The sequence below is a fragment of the Myotis davidii genome, unplaced genomic scaffold (assembly GCF_000327345.1).
Source record: "Myotis davidii unplaced genomic scaffold, ASM32734v1 scaffold1, whole genome shotgun sequence".
NCBI classification, from domain to species: Eukaryota; Metazoa; Chordata; class Mammalia; order Chiroptera; family Vespertilionidae; genus Myotis; species Myotis davidii.
Window position 1 is genome coordinate 2,759,544 of NW_006294681.1, and position 15,555 is coordinate 2,775,098.

At 50.3% G+C, this 15,555-nt stretch overlaps 1 long non-coding RNA gene across 1 annotated transcript in view; it reads left to right on the top strand.

Annotated features, from left to right (window-relative positions):
* The first annotated feature begins 6,704 nt into the window (after positions 1-6,704).
* The window catches only part of LOC107183988, an 18,785-nt gene continuing 9,934 nt past the window's right edge, over positions 6,705-15,555 (top strand). The window contains exons 1-2 of the long non-coding RNA XR_001514809.1: positions 6,705-8,852; positions 9,622-10,806. This is a non-coding gene — a long non-coding RNA (uncharacterized LOC107183988). The remainder of the gene's footprint in view (positions 8,853-9,621; positions 10,807-15,555) is intronic.

Consider the following 15,555-nt stretch of genomic DNA (forward strand, 5'->3'; position numbering starts at 1 on the left):
AATCCTGTCCAATGTGTGTGTATGGGAATACCATGTCTTCTAACAGGTAGATAATAATGATCTAAGCTATAATAATAAAAGGGTAATATGCTAATTAGACCAGACAGCTGAATGACCTTCCGGACGAAGTCACGGTGTGGGGCGGAGGTTGGGGGAGGGCGAGGCAAAGGCGGTTAGGGGCAATCAGGCAGGCAGGTGAGCAGTTAGGGGCAATCAGGCAGGCAGGCAGAGTGGTTAGGAGCCAGTGGTCCCAGTTGCGAGAGGGTGCAGGCCGGGCTAAAGGCCCGCCCCCATGCACATATTTCGTGCACTGAGCCTCTAGTAGGCAGATAATAAGCCACACTCTAAAGAAGCTGTAACCAAACAAATTAAAGAAGACTTTGACTTAAAGGGTTAATTCCTTTGCACTTCAGCTGTCAAAGCAATAGTGGAAAACTGAAGTGTGCATGGCTCTTTAAGGCCAGTGGCTCTGCCCAGGAGACCAGCCATCAAGGGAGAACACACCATTGGATCTTAAGAAAAGAGAACTCATTGTGCTATTCACCCTTCCATCAGCCCTTTGCCTTCTCTTTCCTCTGTTTCTCAGTCAGATTTTGTGAGTTGTCCGTATTGGAGGGTCTTGAGATTTTTCAAGGAGAAAAGGAAAAGGCGTAGGAAAGCAGTGAAATATTTTTTTTTAAAAAAAGGGAAGGGAGTAAATGCATGGGATTCAGAACAGGCAAAGGGAGGAGGGGTGCAGCCTGGGCTAGAACTGCCTTTATGGGGAGCCCTGCATGATGCTGGTGGTGAGGGACTAAGAAGAAAGCTAGACATGAGTAGGTGGCAAGGGAAGTATCTGAAAGAGCCAAATCCTCAGCTTAAAACATTCTAGAAGTGTGCCTATGGAGTAATTCAAAATACAGGAAGAGCCTGGGATGGCAGATCACAGCAGAGAGGAAGCAATGTGTCTCCAGATGACTTCGTTCATTGCACAAATATCTATCACGTGCCTCTGATGTGACAGGCACCACGTGAAGCACTAGTCAATAAGCTATTTCTTCTCAATGCCTTTCTTACTTCGAACACTCAGTGCACAAAATCCTCTATGTTGGGAGGCAGGGGTCAAGACCCTTGTGAGTCTGTGGACCAAGAGAAAATTGAGCCCCAGAGCTGAATAGTCTTAAGGTGGTGTGTGTCTGGAGGCACCTTAAACTGTCTCACCATCTCCCCTGACCACTGCAGGCCACACACCCTCTGGAGGGCTCAGCAGTTATTACAAACCGTAGCCTAAGGATGTGTTGACAGCAGTTCCTCCTTAGGAAGAGCTCCATTCCACCCTACTGCTGACCATTATGGTGACTATGCTAATAAACCCTCGTGGGTAACAGCACGGTCTCACTCTCCGAGGAGGGCCAGAAAGCCGACTGAAAGGCTCCCCCAAAGAGGAGCCATCCCAAGTAGAACTGAGGCCACTTCTCAACAGCCTATTCAATGACCCTTCTCTCTTTCGTCTCCCCCTAAGCTGAGGATGGGAGCAGCCTGGCGTTTGGCAGGGAGACCAATGTCAACACTCTCTATATTTACTTTTTTTTTTTTTTTTTTTTGGCAGTTTGGAAGGCAGCCATTCCCAAATCGAGGGAGCAATGATTCCTGCCAACAACGACTCCAAGCCACCTGACTGGCCTCCCTCTGCACAAGCCAAGAGGGGGACGCGTCCAGGACCTTCATTGTTGGCCGCCATGTTTACAACACATGTAACGCCGCCTTACACTCCAAGAGACCCCCAACTGGAGAAAAGAGGGGGCTGCAAGCTGCCGACATGGTTTAGCTCTCACAAAAGCAAGGTTTGGAAAGTCAGAACCTGGCTGTTTTCATAGCCAGCCACACAACCCAAGTGCAGTCGAGCCCACCCAGTGCAGTGGAGCCCAGACTGGCCTTCTGTGTAGAAGCGGACACTGTGGAGTGTGACATGAAGACCTTGGAGAGGGTCCCAAAAGGTTTCAAGTCCACACGGGTGGTAACATGTTTGGAGAAATTGTCTTTCTGAGGAAAGGCCAAATAAATTGGGATTTGTTTTTCATGGAGCAAATGAAAAACTAAGCAGATGTCTTTAAAATAACCCTGAGATAGTGAGATTGTCTCTGAATGAAAGCACACAATGGTTCTTAAATTCCACTACCGCTAGAACAAGAGAGACCGGAAAGTTTTAGAGCTGGATAAATCCTTTGGGATTATCTCGTTTGACCTTTTCATTTAACAGATGATGAAGTTATTTATTTATTTAGAAAGATTCTGGACGAGGGGTAGGTCCCTTACGTCTAAGTGAAGTGCTAGATGCTCACAACTGGCCCAGAATGACTAGTTTAAATGGTCTGAGAAGCACAGACAGGTCACCAAAGGCACTCAAGCCACAGATTGCATTTAGACCAAGGTAAGTACGTGTGTTCAGTCAGGAGCCCAGCATACCCCTTGCCAGCAGTCGAGAGACCTCCCCAAATCCTTGTGATGAGGTAAAACAGCTCTTAGTGGATTGCCTAGTATACTGCTTTAGAAAGCAAACTGACTGCGGCATAGGGCACAGGGCAAGCTCGGCTAGCCCAAGGCACAGGAGAATCCGGATTTATTAAGTGCTAGAGTGAGCCTAGTGATGAAATCCGGCGAGCCTTCTAGACAAGCCGTTCAGCTGCGGCTCCCCAGGTTGTCCACACTGATAGGCAATTTCATGGGAAGCTGGTTGTGGACATACCGTGTAAGTCACCAGAGCTCGGCTGGCCTCCACCATGGTTGCAGCATGAAATTTCCCGTTTGCTCCACAGCCTCCAAATTCAGAGCAAAATTGCCGCCAGCTGTGCTTTCAACTTTCTGCATTGCAGGAGAAGAGCAAAACATCTTTGATGATAATGTGGGTGCAGGAGAATTTAGGGAACCCCTTCTCCACTGAGAGCTGGTCAACGTTGACCAAAGCTCAAGTCAACCACACCACTTGAGTTTTCATCTGCTCCCAAAGGTGACATCCTAAGCCGTCCAGTAGATGGAACAGTGAGACGACTGGGGGTCCAAAAGAACTGGAGGTCTTATCTTCCCGATAAGAAAACGTTCAATCAAGATAGAAATGTGCCCACAGGAGAAAGGTCACCGGAGCATTTTCAGCAACTTAAACATTAATCAGTGCTACAGAAATGAGCTGACTTATGTTCCCTTCCTGAAGCGCCTTCCTCTCCTTTCACCCTGGACCTTTGCACACACTGTTTCCTCTGCCATTCCCCAATCCACTTCTATCTCCACTTGGTCAACTCCTGCTCATCCTTCAAAACCCAACACAGATCATCTCAGTGAAATCTCCCAATGTCCCCAAAACAGAGTCTCCCTCTTCTGTGAGTCCATATACAAAATGTATATATTATGCATATTAAACACTGATCACATTAAACTATGAGAAACAGGAAGGAGGAGGGAAAATAGCATGAGCTTTGGGATCAAAGATAAGAAACTCTACATCCCATCTCTTCCATTTACAAACTCTTGTGTCCTGGAGCAAATTACCCAATCTTCCTGATGTGACTCCATCTAGAAAATGGGGCAATCATGCCTACTTTAGAATAGTCTTGTGAAGATGTGACATGAAATTGTCAGATAAAGGCCCTGGCACTGGGCCTGCCTCAGAGTCAATACTCCATAAGTTAGGCCCCTCCCCTTTCTCCTTCCTCCAAAGGCAGAGGCATGCTCTTCATCGCTGTGTCCTCGACACTGAGCAGGACACCTTCAAGACACACTAAGGATGTCATACATGCAATCACGCAACGAATGTAATAACAATGGACAAATAGGGGCCGGTTTTTAACCACAGAAAGTCAGACCAGAAAGACCCCTAACCCAGTGGCAAATGGCAGGCCCTGATGAGCCCCCTCCTCTTTGGCTCCCAGACCAGCGACTCCCACTATCGCTTCCTGCTCCTGAGAGTTGTAGATCTTTCCGGGGCTGCATTTCAGCTGGCTCCTTTGCCCCTAGACCTGGAGACCAGAACCAGCCTTGGTGGCTGTGTTACCCGGAATCCCATCCAGCTACTCGTGGTTAATGGCCATTTCTCACCGTCCACGCTAATAGGGCTTCCTTCGCATGGGAAATGAGAGATGACGTAACTGGCTTGGGGAAATGCGTTGTGCTCCATTCAGAAAGGATGCGAAGGACATGAGTATGTTGCCTTCTGGAGAGGCAGGGAAATGGCGAGCGCAGAACGCACGTGGCTCCTTGCACCTCCGTGGCTGGCGAGAGGGTTGATGGCGTTTAGCGGCGTGTGCGGAGGCACCCACGGCACACCGTAACGCTCACAACACAGCGTTTGCACGTGCTAATGGCAGCGGAATCGGAAACACATGGATTTAATTTCCTTCAAAATACCCACGGGTATAAAAATCAATGCGGGAAAGCCATTTGGCGAACTGTCTTTGGGCCTTTTCTGAGCCCAAAACTTGTGAGAAATTGTTGGAGATGGTTGCCGAGCTCCAACTCCCACCAGGTTCAAACCTCCCCACGCACAGCCCCGGCCTAATGCGATGTGAAACCCCGGCTGTCTTTTTGGAGAGAGGCAGGTGCGTGCTGTGTGGCGCCTCCACGGCTGCCATCGCCACAGATTTCCTGCTTTCTGCTATTAGTTCATTTGCTCGGCCTCTCCCGCCGCACAGCCGTCAGGGAGATCTCATTTTGGCAGCAGATCGGGATCCCTGCCTGAGAGTTGATAGAGGTTGAGCTATTTGCAGAAATAATGCTTTCCAGACGTACTAAACAGTCCCCCTCTTTCCAGATGGAGTGGCATTAGTGTTGCTTCCAGCCATTTCCTCACCTTCTGGTACACTTGTCAGTTCTCCCATATGCACCGCCAGCCTTCCGTGTTCTGGGGAATCTCGGAAAACTGCTCAGCCCCTCAGCTGCTCGCCACTTGCATGCACAAATGCGCGCGCGCACACAGGCACGGGGCACGGGTGCGGCGCGCGCACTCACACACACACACACACACACACACACACACACACATACATTTCTACAGCCTCCACTCATGTATGCACATGCAGATTTCTTCCCCCGCCTCCTGGGAGTCAACTGAGATTTTCCGAGAGAGCTAATCACTAAATGTGCTAGTTTAGCAGCTCAGGGAATTAGACAGGCATGAATACAGGGGACGTCACAGAAGTCCCCTGGCTGTGCAGGATGCTTCTGCCATTAGTAGTAATCACCACCATCAACGTCAACGTTCCTCACGTTGTCATTTGCATTGCCTTGGTGGCCTTTAGTTTTCAATGTCAGGGGGGCATTCGTAAAGAGGCTAACCTCCTTGGCCGAAATAAACCTCTTAAGAGCTGGGTTAAGCCTCTTTGTGGCTTGTGGCCCACACATGAGACACTTTGGATTCAGGAGCCCGTAAGATCACAGCCATGTGCTATTTCTGTATTGCCCGGCTTGCCATGTTGTGTTAACTGTGGATGGTTTAACATGCCCAGGCCAGAATTGGGTCCTCCACCCAGGCCACCTGCTGAAGCCCTCCCAGCTCCGTGCTTCAATGACCTAAGGCAGTGGTCAGCAAACTGTGGCTCATGAGCCACATGCTGCTCTTTGGCCCCTTGAGTGTGGCTCGTCCACAAAATACCGATTTCTGAGCATGGGCCACAAAGTTTCAATTGTACTTTACATGCGCGCCTGCACGTGGTATTTTGTGGAAGAGCCACACTCAAGGGGTCAAAGAGCTGCATGTGGCTCGCGAGCCGCAGTTTACCGACCCCTGAGTCCTAAGGGGTCCTGATGTAACGTTCACGACTCAAGTCTTTAGTCCAATGGGCACACGAAGCACTGGGCCCCATGGGCGGAAGTCCAGGTGAAAACTGTCTTCATTTTTCTACAAATAAGTGTCTCCTTTGGCTTGCTATTCCTGCTCCTTTTCTAATTCCCTCCTGAAGCTGCGCTTTCTGGGGAGAGGAGGTGTTATATCCTCTCTGTTGCTCTCATCTTTCCATTTGGCTGACTTTTGCCCCTGTGTTCAGCATGGCTGTGCTCTCCCAACAACCTAAGGTCTTTGGTTTCTGCTCTCACAGAGGAAAGACCATGCGTCTTGGAGCAGATAAAGGAGTGGGTGTCTCAGAAGAGACTGCAGTTGGAACCTCTCAGGGCTACTATGTACTGTGAAAGGCAAGTTGACCAGCTGAGGCCAATTACTAAACACAATAGAGACAAGATAAAACAGAAAACCATTAAAATAATACAAACCATTGGCTATAACTCACACTGTCCTCTTTCAACTCGGAATCAGTATATCCTATGTGACCTGGGACAAGTTACTTAAACTCTCTGTGCCTCCGATTCTTCATCTGTAAAGTGGGGCTAACAAAATACCTCATTGGTTTGTTGAGTGGATGACATATGATAAGGCATGTAAAGCGTTGAGAATAAGCTTGGAGTGTAGTACGCGCTCTCGAAGTGTAGGCTAAGGACAAACCATGACTTTTCTTTCTATCTCCCGGCACTTACTTCCTATTGCCTTCCCTGCCTTGAGGGACTAAAGGACCTACGCTCTCAGCCCAGCAATCGCCACTGGTAGATCTGATCATTGGATCACTTGTGGGTCACTGAGGTCACGGATATTCTTGTCCTTGATGTTTGAGGTGGAGTCACTGATAGTCAGGCTTGCTCCTTGGAGATGTGGCCCTCACTGATGAGCTCTGTTTTCTTCTAGAAAGGCACTCCTGGTCATCCCTGGGCAGATCTCACACATGCGGGCCTCCTTCCTGGATCCCTACAGCTCTTGAACCTGCTAGAATGACAGGGACATGATCTTTATGTACCCAACTGTGCCGTGTTCTTCCAATAGGGAAAAAGGAGAGCTTAGCAAGCAGACAGTTGCTTCATTTGACCAGGTGTGTATCTTCCCACCTTGACCCAGCCTCCCTATGCCTGGATCTCTCCTACACAAAGCTCGACAGATTTGCCACATTTCTTAAAAGCTACAAACTTTTTTCTCTCTGATGCTTCAAAACAAATAAAGGCAATAGCAATAGCCTTTTTACAAGTGACAGCCATTCTTTTAAGATCTCAAACTGCATCTTATTGCGTGATGGCTGTGTCTGTACCATTTAAAGTGCAAATCAACCGTTCCATATTCATTTTCTTTGGGACTGCCCGAATCCCACACTCCTGAATTCTGCAAGTCCCAAAGAGCAAAACAGGACCGTCCCTGGTTCTTTCTGCTCTCGCTGTTGATAAAAGTGAAAGGTGGTAGTCACCACCCATCAACTCAGGCTTCTGATGACATGGTGAGACGCCCTCATTAAAGCAGGTACAGGGTGCAGGGCAGAAAGGAGGGGTTTCCATTTCGCCGCGATGGGAGTAAAAGTTGATCAGCATGACACACCAGCTCCGCGAGGGGGAATACCTGAAACAATGTCATCAACGTTGACTTACTGTATTTAACCAGGTGACGTTTTAATGAGCCAACCTCGGTGCTCCCTGGATGACAAGCCTTCTCCAGCTGAGAGTATACCACCTTTAAAAGGAAAAAAGAAATTCCTAAAAAGCCAGAGAGTTGACACTTGCAGATGAGTCTAATTCCCTTTGTCCTGTGGACATGCACTGTGTTGGGAGAGCTCCAAGTGCATCGAGCTGATATTTGCTGTCATCAGAAGTGACCTCGCTCCCCCAGGAGGCCTGCGGCCTGTCTGCGACAATGACAGGGAGAGGAGCCAAGCTGCAACATGGGGTCCTCAGATGTGTAGCACAACAGGCTACGGCCAGCCCTGACGGGGGCGGCTGGATCACATGAATTTTTAAAGTAAAACAACTGATGTGTGTGTGGGGGGGTCTTACTCCCCCACCCCCCACCCCCGCCATGAAATCCCCATGGAAGCAGTGCACGGACCCGGCATGTTGATTTTGGCACCGGCACACACAGTCCCTCTGTTCTGAAGATGAGCTGACACGTGCAGATTTGCAGATCAGCCGTTTCCAAAGGTTAATTAAATATTACCATTGTTTTCTAAGCTATTAATGTATGTGCTTTTATTTTTTCATGTGAAAGGCTGCTCCCTACTCAAAAATCAGGGTTTAGGTTTGCCTCCCAATTGGCTTCCCCTTTTTAAAAGGACAGAGAATTGAGGGAGAGGGAGAGGGAGAGAAAGAGAGAGGGGGAGAGAAGACACAGAGACGCCGGGGCCAGAGGCAAATGCAGTTTGGAGGTAGAAAGGAGTCTGTGGCTGACATGGTCTGAAGTGGAGCCCCGGAAACACGTTTTCAGCTGCCGCTGAGGGATTAGAATCATGTCAATCCAGGAAGGTTCTAGAAAGGAGCAGGAAAGGAACCCCACTCCCTCCACCTTTGACTTGCTGACATCATTGATCTCCCTGGAGCCCAGGAACGTTGCAAGCCTTGGCCTCGTGGTCCTGGGGGAGGGCCAGCGTGTGAGCGGGGCAGGTGGCCAGTGAGGACTAAGACAGGAGCACGCCCCCACTTTGCAGCATCTGTCTGTCCCCTGCCATCACCAAGGGACGCGGTTTCCTCCCTGCCTGGCCTGTCCTCCGGTTGGCAGGACAAGGCCCTCGGCGGGAAGGAGAGAGGGACTGCAGGATGGACCACAAGGGATAATACGGCCGAGGTCACGGAGAGGACACGGCTCCTCGCCGGCAGGAAGTGCCACCCTCTGTGACTGCCGTTTACAAGAACTCTGAGCCGCGATGTGAGCACAGCAGTCTGCAGGAAATCTCTCCAGACAACCCATCTTGCCAGGCAAGCAGGACATGTTTTGTTTGCAAAGTAATAATGCCTCCCTGGCTGTGGGGAGGAGGCAGCTGACCTGTAGTGGAATGAATGAAAACAAAGGAGCGGAAGGAAGACAGGTGACGGTGGAGCGCCAGGGCAGGTGGCGCTGGCTCCGGAGGAAGGGGACGGGCAGGGGCCCCCCCTCAGTCTGGTCGCGGACCAAGTCCTGCGCAGCACACCTACCCCAACTACCTGCCTCCCCACCCTGCCAAGTGCAGGCCCTTGGGTCTGACATCCCATCCGCAGAGGCTCCGTGACTGTCCAACCGGTGCCCACAGGTGCAGGCTCTTAGGCTGGGTTTTCTCAATGCTTCTCAATTCCTCATGTTTCCATTTTCAAAGGACAAACTGCTATACTGCAGGGTTGTTCAAATGATTGTCTAAGAATTTCAGTGTCCAGCAGATGGTTAATGCTTTTGAAATGGGAGGAAAGGGAGTGAGCACGGGCAAGCAGGGTGGGGAGGAGAGGGTGCAGGGGTGGGAGACCGGACAGCTTTGCCCTCTGGAGCCATCGGTGAACAAGCCATCCAGGGGGTCTTGGTCGAGCGTCCCTCAATGAGCTCATTCAGATTTCCTGTGGTCCTGACACGGGGTCCTGCTCCATGCTTGTGCCCCAACCTGCTCTCCCCTCGCTGGTAGGGTCACCCTACACACGGGTGCCCACACCCAGAGCGGAGCCCGCCTGCAGGGTGGAAGGCGCCAAAGGCGAGCGTGGGTTTGCGCAGTCTGGAGCTGTGAAGTAGACAAGATGAGCACACGTGTCCTCCAGTGAGTGTGTCGCAAGTGCTGAGGTGCAGCCGGCAAGGAGAGCGCTGGAACTCCTGTAAGCTTGCTGTCTGCCCGACAGGTGTGGACAGGGAACAGGGGACGGATAGGAGAACCTTGGGCTGCATTCCTCCCACCCAGGTGGACGAGCTTCCCTGGATGAGCTCATGTACTGGCACCTGACACGAGCCAGGCCCTGATGAAATGTCACGATGCCTCGGAGAAGGCCCGACCAGGCCCTGTTCGTCATGGAGCTTGTAGTGCACACGGCACAGGGACCAGAATCGGAGAGCCAACAACAGATTCAGTAAATACAGAGCCCTGAGCTGAGAGTCCGCTGTGACCCGGCAGCCAGAGCCACGGGAAGGAGCTGCAGAGAGTCCATTGAGGCTGAGGAACGCTAGTCTGAGTCAGGCAGGTATGGGCACACCCAGGGGGCTGTCTGCTGGGCATAGTAACTACCCCACCCCCACCATCGGCAAGTGGGCAGCCGTGGGGACATGATCAGGCCCTCTGGCTGCAGGTAACTGATGGGAGGCTGACCCCCAGCGCCCTGGTTCTAGGCTACCTGGTCTAGAAGCAAGCTCCTGGTTAGGGTTGCCAAGCTTAGCAAATAGACATTCAAGATGCCCAGTTCCATTTGCTTTTCAGATAACCAACTAATAACTTTTCCGTCGACCTTGTGAAAGTTTGGGGAGACCCTTACAACTAAGAATGATGAGTTGTTTCTCTGAAAATTCTAATGTATCAGGGCATCCTGTGTTTTACCTGACAACCCTACCTCTGACCCAAACTGGGCCCTCAAGAGAGCGCCAGCTGCCAAATGGCACTAAAGGAGAACTGAGGCTGCCTCTCTCCAGGGCTGACGGTGCAAGACATTTTCTGCCACGTGACGAAGGCCAGCCTACCTACCAAGAGAGGGCATTAGATGAAGGCAGGAGCGGAGACATAGGGAGCGCTGAGGCCACGTTCAAGTCTCCTCCCTGCCTTTCCTACAGCTTGGTCATTCTGCTGTCTGCTTTCAGATCCCTGTTCCCTGCCCACCCCCACCGTAGGCCCCAGCCCCTGTGGACAGGGAAGAAAGCAGAGGCATTTTAATTCATTAGCTCAATAGTAACAAAGTCAAGCAAACCCACCTGGCGCACAATAAGGCCAGGGTTACTATGGTGCGTGGTCCACGCCATATTACAAGAAGAGATGTCATTTCTTGTGTAGACCAGGCTGCATGCTTTTCCAAAGGAAGTGAATCTTCAGGATGGTGAGTTATGTTTGACTTCCAAATCTGAGGAGAATACAAGCCAAAGCTGAAACACATACCTTCTCCAAATCCTGTCCACAGAGCCGGAAGTCCCCCTGCAAACCAAGCATGACACATTATTCACCACAGGTAACAGACCCTGGTTCATAGCCTGTAAAGAGCTCCTACAATTAGTAAGAAAACCACCATCAGCACCTCCCTAAACGATGGGCAATGGCTATTTGCAGAAGAAACATGAGTTTCCAGCAAACCTATGAAAAAAAAATCCGACCTCATTGATAAGCAAATAAATGTAAACAAAAATATCAAATGGCTTTTTAGACTTTTACATTGGGAAACTAAGGAAATTAATGCTGCTGAATGCTACTCTTTTGTACTAATGGTATATGCCTCAGATACAAAGAACTGCAAAATAATAAATGACAGAGAGTCAAGTAGAAAAATGGGCAAAGCATTTGAACAGGCAATTCACAGAAGAGATTCAAGTGGTCACAATAGACGTATAGGTATAGGTATAGGTATAGGTATAGGTAGATATCCATTTAGATGAGGGTTTAGATTGATATAAGTACTCATCCTCCCAATCAGAGAGGTCAACATAAAACAAAATATCAGTTCTTGGCCTATGATATATAAGTGCTGATCACTTCCATTCTGGGGAGAGGGTTGTGGGAAACAGTCAGTCTCTCAGAAACCACTGGTAGACATAAGTGTTCCTGCTGCAATTTTACAGAATACTTCAGCACTATCTATTCAAGGCACCTGAAACCTCTGACATCACTGTGTATTCCTTAAAGGTACACTCCTCCTGGCGAAAGGAAATTCACAGTTCTTACTGTCTCAGGAAATAATCATTATTCCGTGGTCCCCTCTTCTCCAATTTAAAAATTACATTTGCAGCAGGTGGGTACTAGACTTATCAGAGAGATCACTTCGTAGGTTATATAAATGTCTAATCACTATGCTGTACCCCTGAAACTAATGTGGAATGCCAACTATAATTGAAAAGTAAAAAATAATTTTAAAAAAACACATTTTAAAAGAAACACTTTTAAAATTTTCAAACAGCCCTAGCTGGTTTGGCTCAGTGGATAGAGCATCAGCCTATGGACTGCAGGGTCCCAGGTTCGATTCCGGTCAAGGGCACATGCCTGGGTTTGGGGCTCAATCCCCATTAGGGGATGTGCAAGAGGCAGCCAATCAATGATTCCCTCTCATCATTGATGTTTCTCTCTCTCTCTCTCTTTCTCTCCCTTCCTCTCTGAAATCAATAAAAATATTTTTTTAAAATAAAGTTTTCAAACAATGGGTTTCCCCCCTGTGTTTTGATCCACTCGTCTTTATTAGAGGCAGTGTTTGATGAGTCACCTCTCACATTTTAACATTCCATTACGAATATGGTGACTGATATGGGTGCAATATTACTCTTAAAAAAACAAAGCTGAAATGCCAAGGACTGTGACAAAGGAATTACGGTTTTAGCAGAGCTGGAGAACCAATGACTGTGTTCGAGTGGACAAGAATCCTAAGCGCCCTGGAACGCCAAGTAGCCCTGCCGATCTGCAGTCGGGCCCTCCTGTCCTTCCCTGGGCCTTTTTCCAACCGCCCCTTCAGCGACCCACCCCACTGCTGCCTTCCAGATTGCCTTGGTTCCCGGGCAGGCGTCCCTGCGCCTGGAATCCTGCCGCATCCCAGCTCGTAGGAGCTGTCTCCTGTGATCATTCACCGGCTGCTGGATCCGCTGCCTGCACAGAGCCCTCCCCAGCTGGGCAAGTGCTTGTCCTCCAGCTCCCACCTGTTCAGGGCCACGGCGGCTCCCTCTCCTCCCTCCATTGTCTGCACCAGACAGCAGGGGGCTCAGTGACGTCCTGTCCACTTGTGGCTGCAGCGTCCTTTCCTGCGCCCCGCTGCGCCCATGGGCTGAGGCCGGAGCTTATACATGTGTTTCGCTTGGATCAGCAGGCGGGGAGCTGGGAGTGACTGTCCGCGGCTCTCCTGAGATTACCTTGCAGGGCATCGCCAAGGATCAAAGTTCCCGGGCTCCGTAAACTAGGCTCCCATGTAGGGTCAAGTGTGTTCCTGCGAGACGTACTTGAACCTGTCTGAGCCTGTCTCAAGTGTCCTTGGGATTTATATGTTGACATAACCTGGCAGTTGTTGAGTTTCGTGGAACGGAGCACTGGCCTTCCTGTCAGTGGGTAAAAAATACCCCGGACAACTGAATCCAATTAATAGAATCAACCCTCCCACGGTTATATTTTCCTCTTCCGCGGCTCAGCATCACTTTAATTGAACCCGATGCCCCAAAAATTCGAAATCTGGTCCCTAGGACTATAAAACACCTTTCGTTGGTCAAATAGGTGGGAAGCTTTCTTTAAACCTTTCTTTCAGATTTTGTTTCTATCCACCATTAAAATTAATTTCACACCCATTTCCCTCCTTATGCCTTTGGGAGAGACGCTTGCTTTTATAGCCTTCTCTGAACGTCAAAACAAAAGCCCCCTTATGCGTCCTAGAGTCTCCGAAATGCTTCTTGGGGAAAGAGAAAAACAAATGTTCTCGAGTTCAGGCAACCAGGGAAGTACTGGGTGAGGGCAGGACAGAAGCCCCCCTCCCCACCCCCAAACCCCCTGAACTATTAGCTCAAATAACAACAGCACGAAACGGGAGCGTGCCCCGCATCACACGGCTTCCTCCCTGGCCTGTCCTCCACATTTCCCTGAGTGTGGCATGGCTTTTTGTAAGCCGCCATCTGAATGCTATCCAGTTGAGGGTGAGATACAAAGATCTGCTCATAGTATTCTATAGAATTGTATTTTCTGGTCGACAACAGCAGAGCCAAGGGGTCATTCTTTTTTCCTTTCCCCTCCTCTGTAAGGGAACGAGAGAGACAGACAAGCTCTGAGTCCACATCTCTGGGCCGCATGAGTAATGCTTTCCTATTTTATCCAGGCACTGACAGAAACACCCCACGGAGGGCAAACAATAATATATAATAAATTATAGATGCCAGGAAATTGAAGGACATTACGCTTCCGCATTTCTGCCTTCTAATAAAGCAGCGGGGACGAGCCGCCCTTTTCATCTGTCTGCTCGCGGACCGTTTGTTCCTTCACACCCACTGTGTCGGGGGTCACCTGCGCGGGACCTGGGCAGACAGCCTGTAAAAGCAGGTGAGTGGCCGCTGACGGCGGAGCCCCGCCTCCCTCCTTCCCCGGCCACCTGACTCGGTCCAAGGGCATCCTTGAGCGGAGAGAGAGATGAAGGATGATTCTCCTCCGATTCGCAAGGGGGGGGCACGAAGGCCCGCAGGTCCCCGTCTCTGTAGAACCTCTGTCAGACCAAGGTCTCAGGTTGCCTCCCACACCAAGCAGACAATCCCGTCCCCAAACCCAGAAGATGGGCAGTAACGGATTTGGCTTCCAGCCCGTACCCTTCGGATGCAAAAGCGACAGCACAGCTCACTGGGTCTTTCCGGTTTCTCCCTGCCCGCCCTTCACGAGACCCCTGGCCTCTGATTAGAATGGGAACGCGTGGGTCCTGCAATGAGGATGATCTATTCATGTCTGTCGAGCTCTGCCTGAAAGCTTCGAGGCTTCCTCCTACCAGACGTGTTACCAGCAAACAGAAAAGTCGCCCATATTGTCATGCTTGCCCTGACCTGCGGAGCCAGTGAACAATAAATCTTAATTACAGCTAAATGCCAAAATCTGCCGGGAATGAGACAGCGAGAGGCAACTGTGACTCGGTCCGGCTCCTCACCTGGCCGGGGTGCAGCTGCAGGAATACAGAATGGGTTTGTTTGTGCCGGAACAATCAGTCCAAGCACTTCCAGTATCGGTGGCCCGCGCTGGCATTCATCCGACGCAGGTGGCATCTGGGAAGTTGTATTTTAAAGGCCTTTCGGCATTAGCCTTCGGTTCAGAAGAAAGCCCTGTTTCTAAATCCCTCGGCAGTTTTCCAAAATAGCGCTCGGTCTCCCGACATCTGCTCCGTCCATACTTGTTACCTTGGGGTTTATGCTGGGAACTGCTGAATAACCTCCTGTGAGCCGTGCACCCGGCTGGGCCACAGAGCGCGAGGCAGGCATCCGTGCGGGGGCTTTCTCTTTTTTTATTTTTATTTTCTTTTTTCCTGTGGCTGCAGAGCTCATGAGCTCCTTGGTATTCAAGCGTCTGCTTGTCATCGTGCTGAATAAAGCCGCGCGTGGTCCCCTTGCTTGATGTATGGGCACCTAGATGCAAGAATTAGAGAGGTGATTGCAGACATAACTCTGTTCAATGGCTTCGGGCTGTTCTATCCATTTTGAGACTGACAGGAGGTCGGAGAGGAAGTTCTGGAGGGAAGAAAGGAGTTTGGGCTGCGGGGGCTCGGTCCCATGAATCCGTGTGCAATCTCTCAGACTGTTGTAGATGCAGGTCCTGTGCTCCTCTGAGTCACGCCCCGGCCAGGGGTGCCTACCCCTGGTTCCCTCGGAGAGAGGGCAGCGCGGGTTCCCAGGCCTCTGGAATCAGCAGCGGGTACGGGCAGGCCGGGGAGGAGATGCCGGATCACTAATTACAAGGTGGATGTTTACGTGGAGAAGAGGGAGGTAGAAAAACCCTTTCCCAACAGAGGTTGGGGGCTACAGAGTAGGCAGAAGTTGGTGTTTTTTTCTGTTGTATTTTTAAGAAAAAAATGAAGGAGGGAGCATGATGGGGTGCTCCATAGTGATGTCATTTTCACTTGGAACCCCCTGCAGAGAGACCTCCCTTCCCA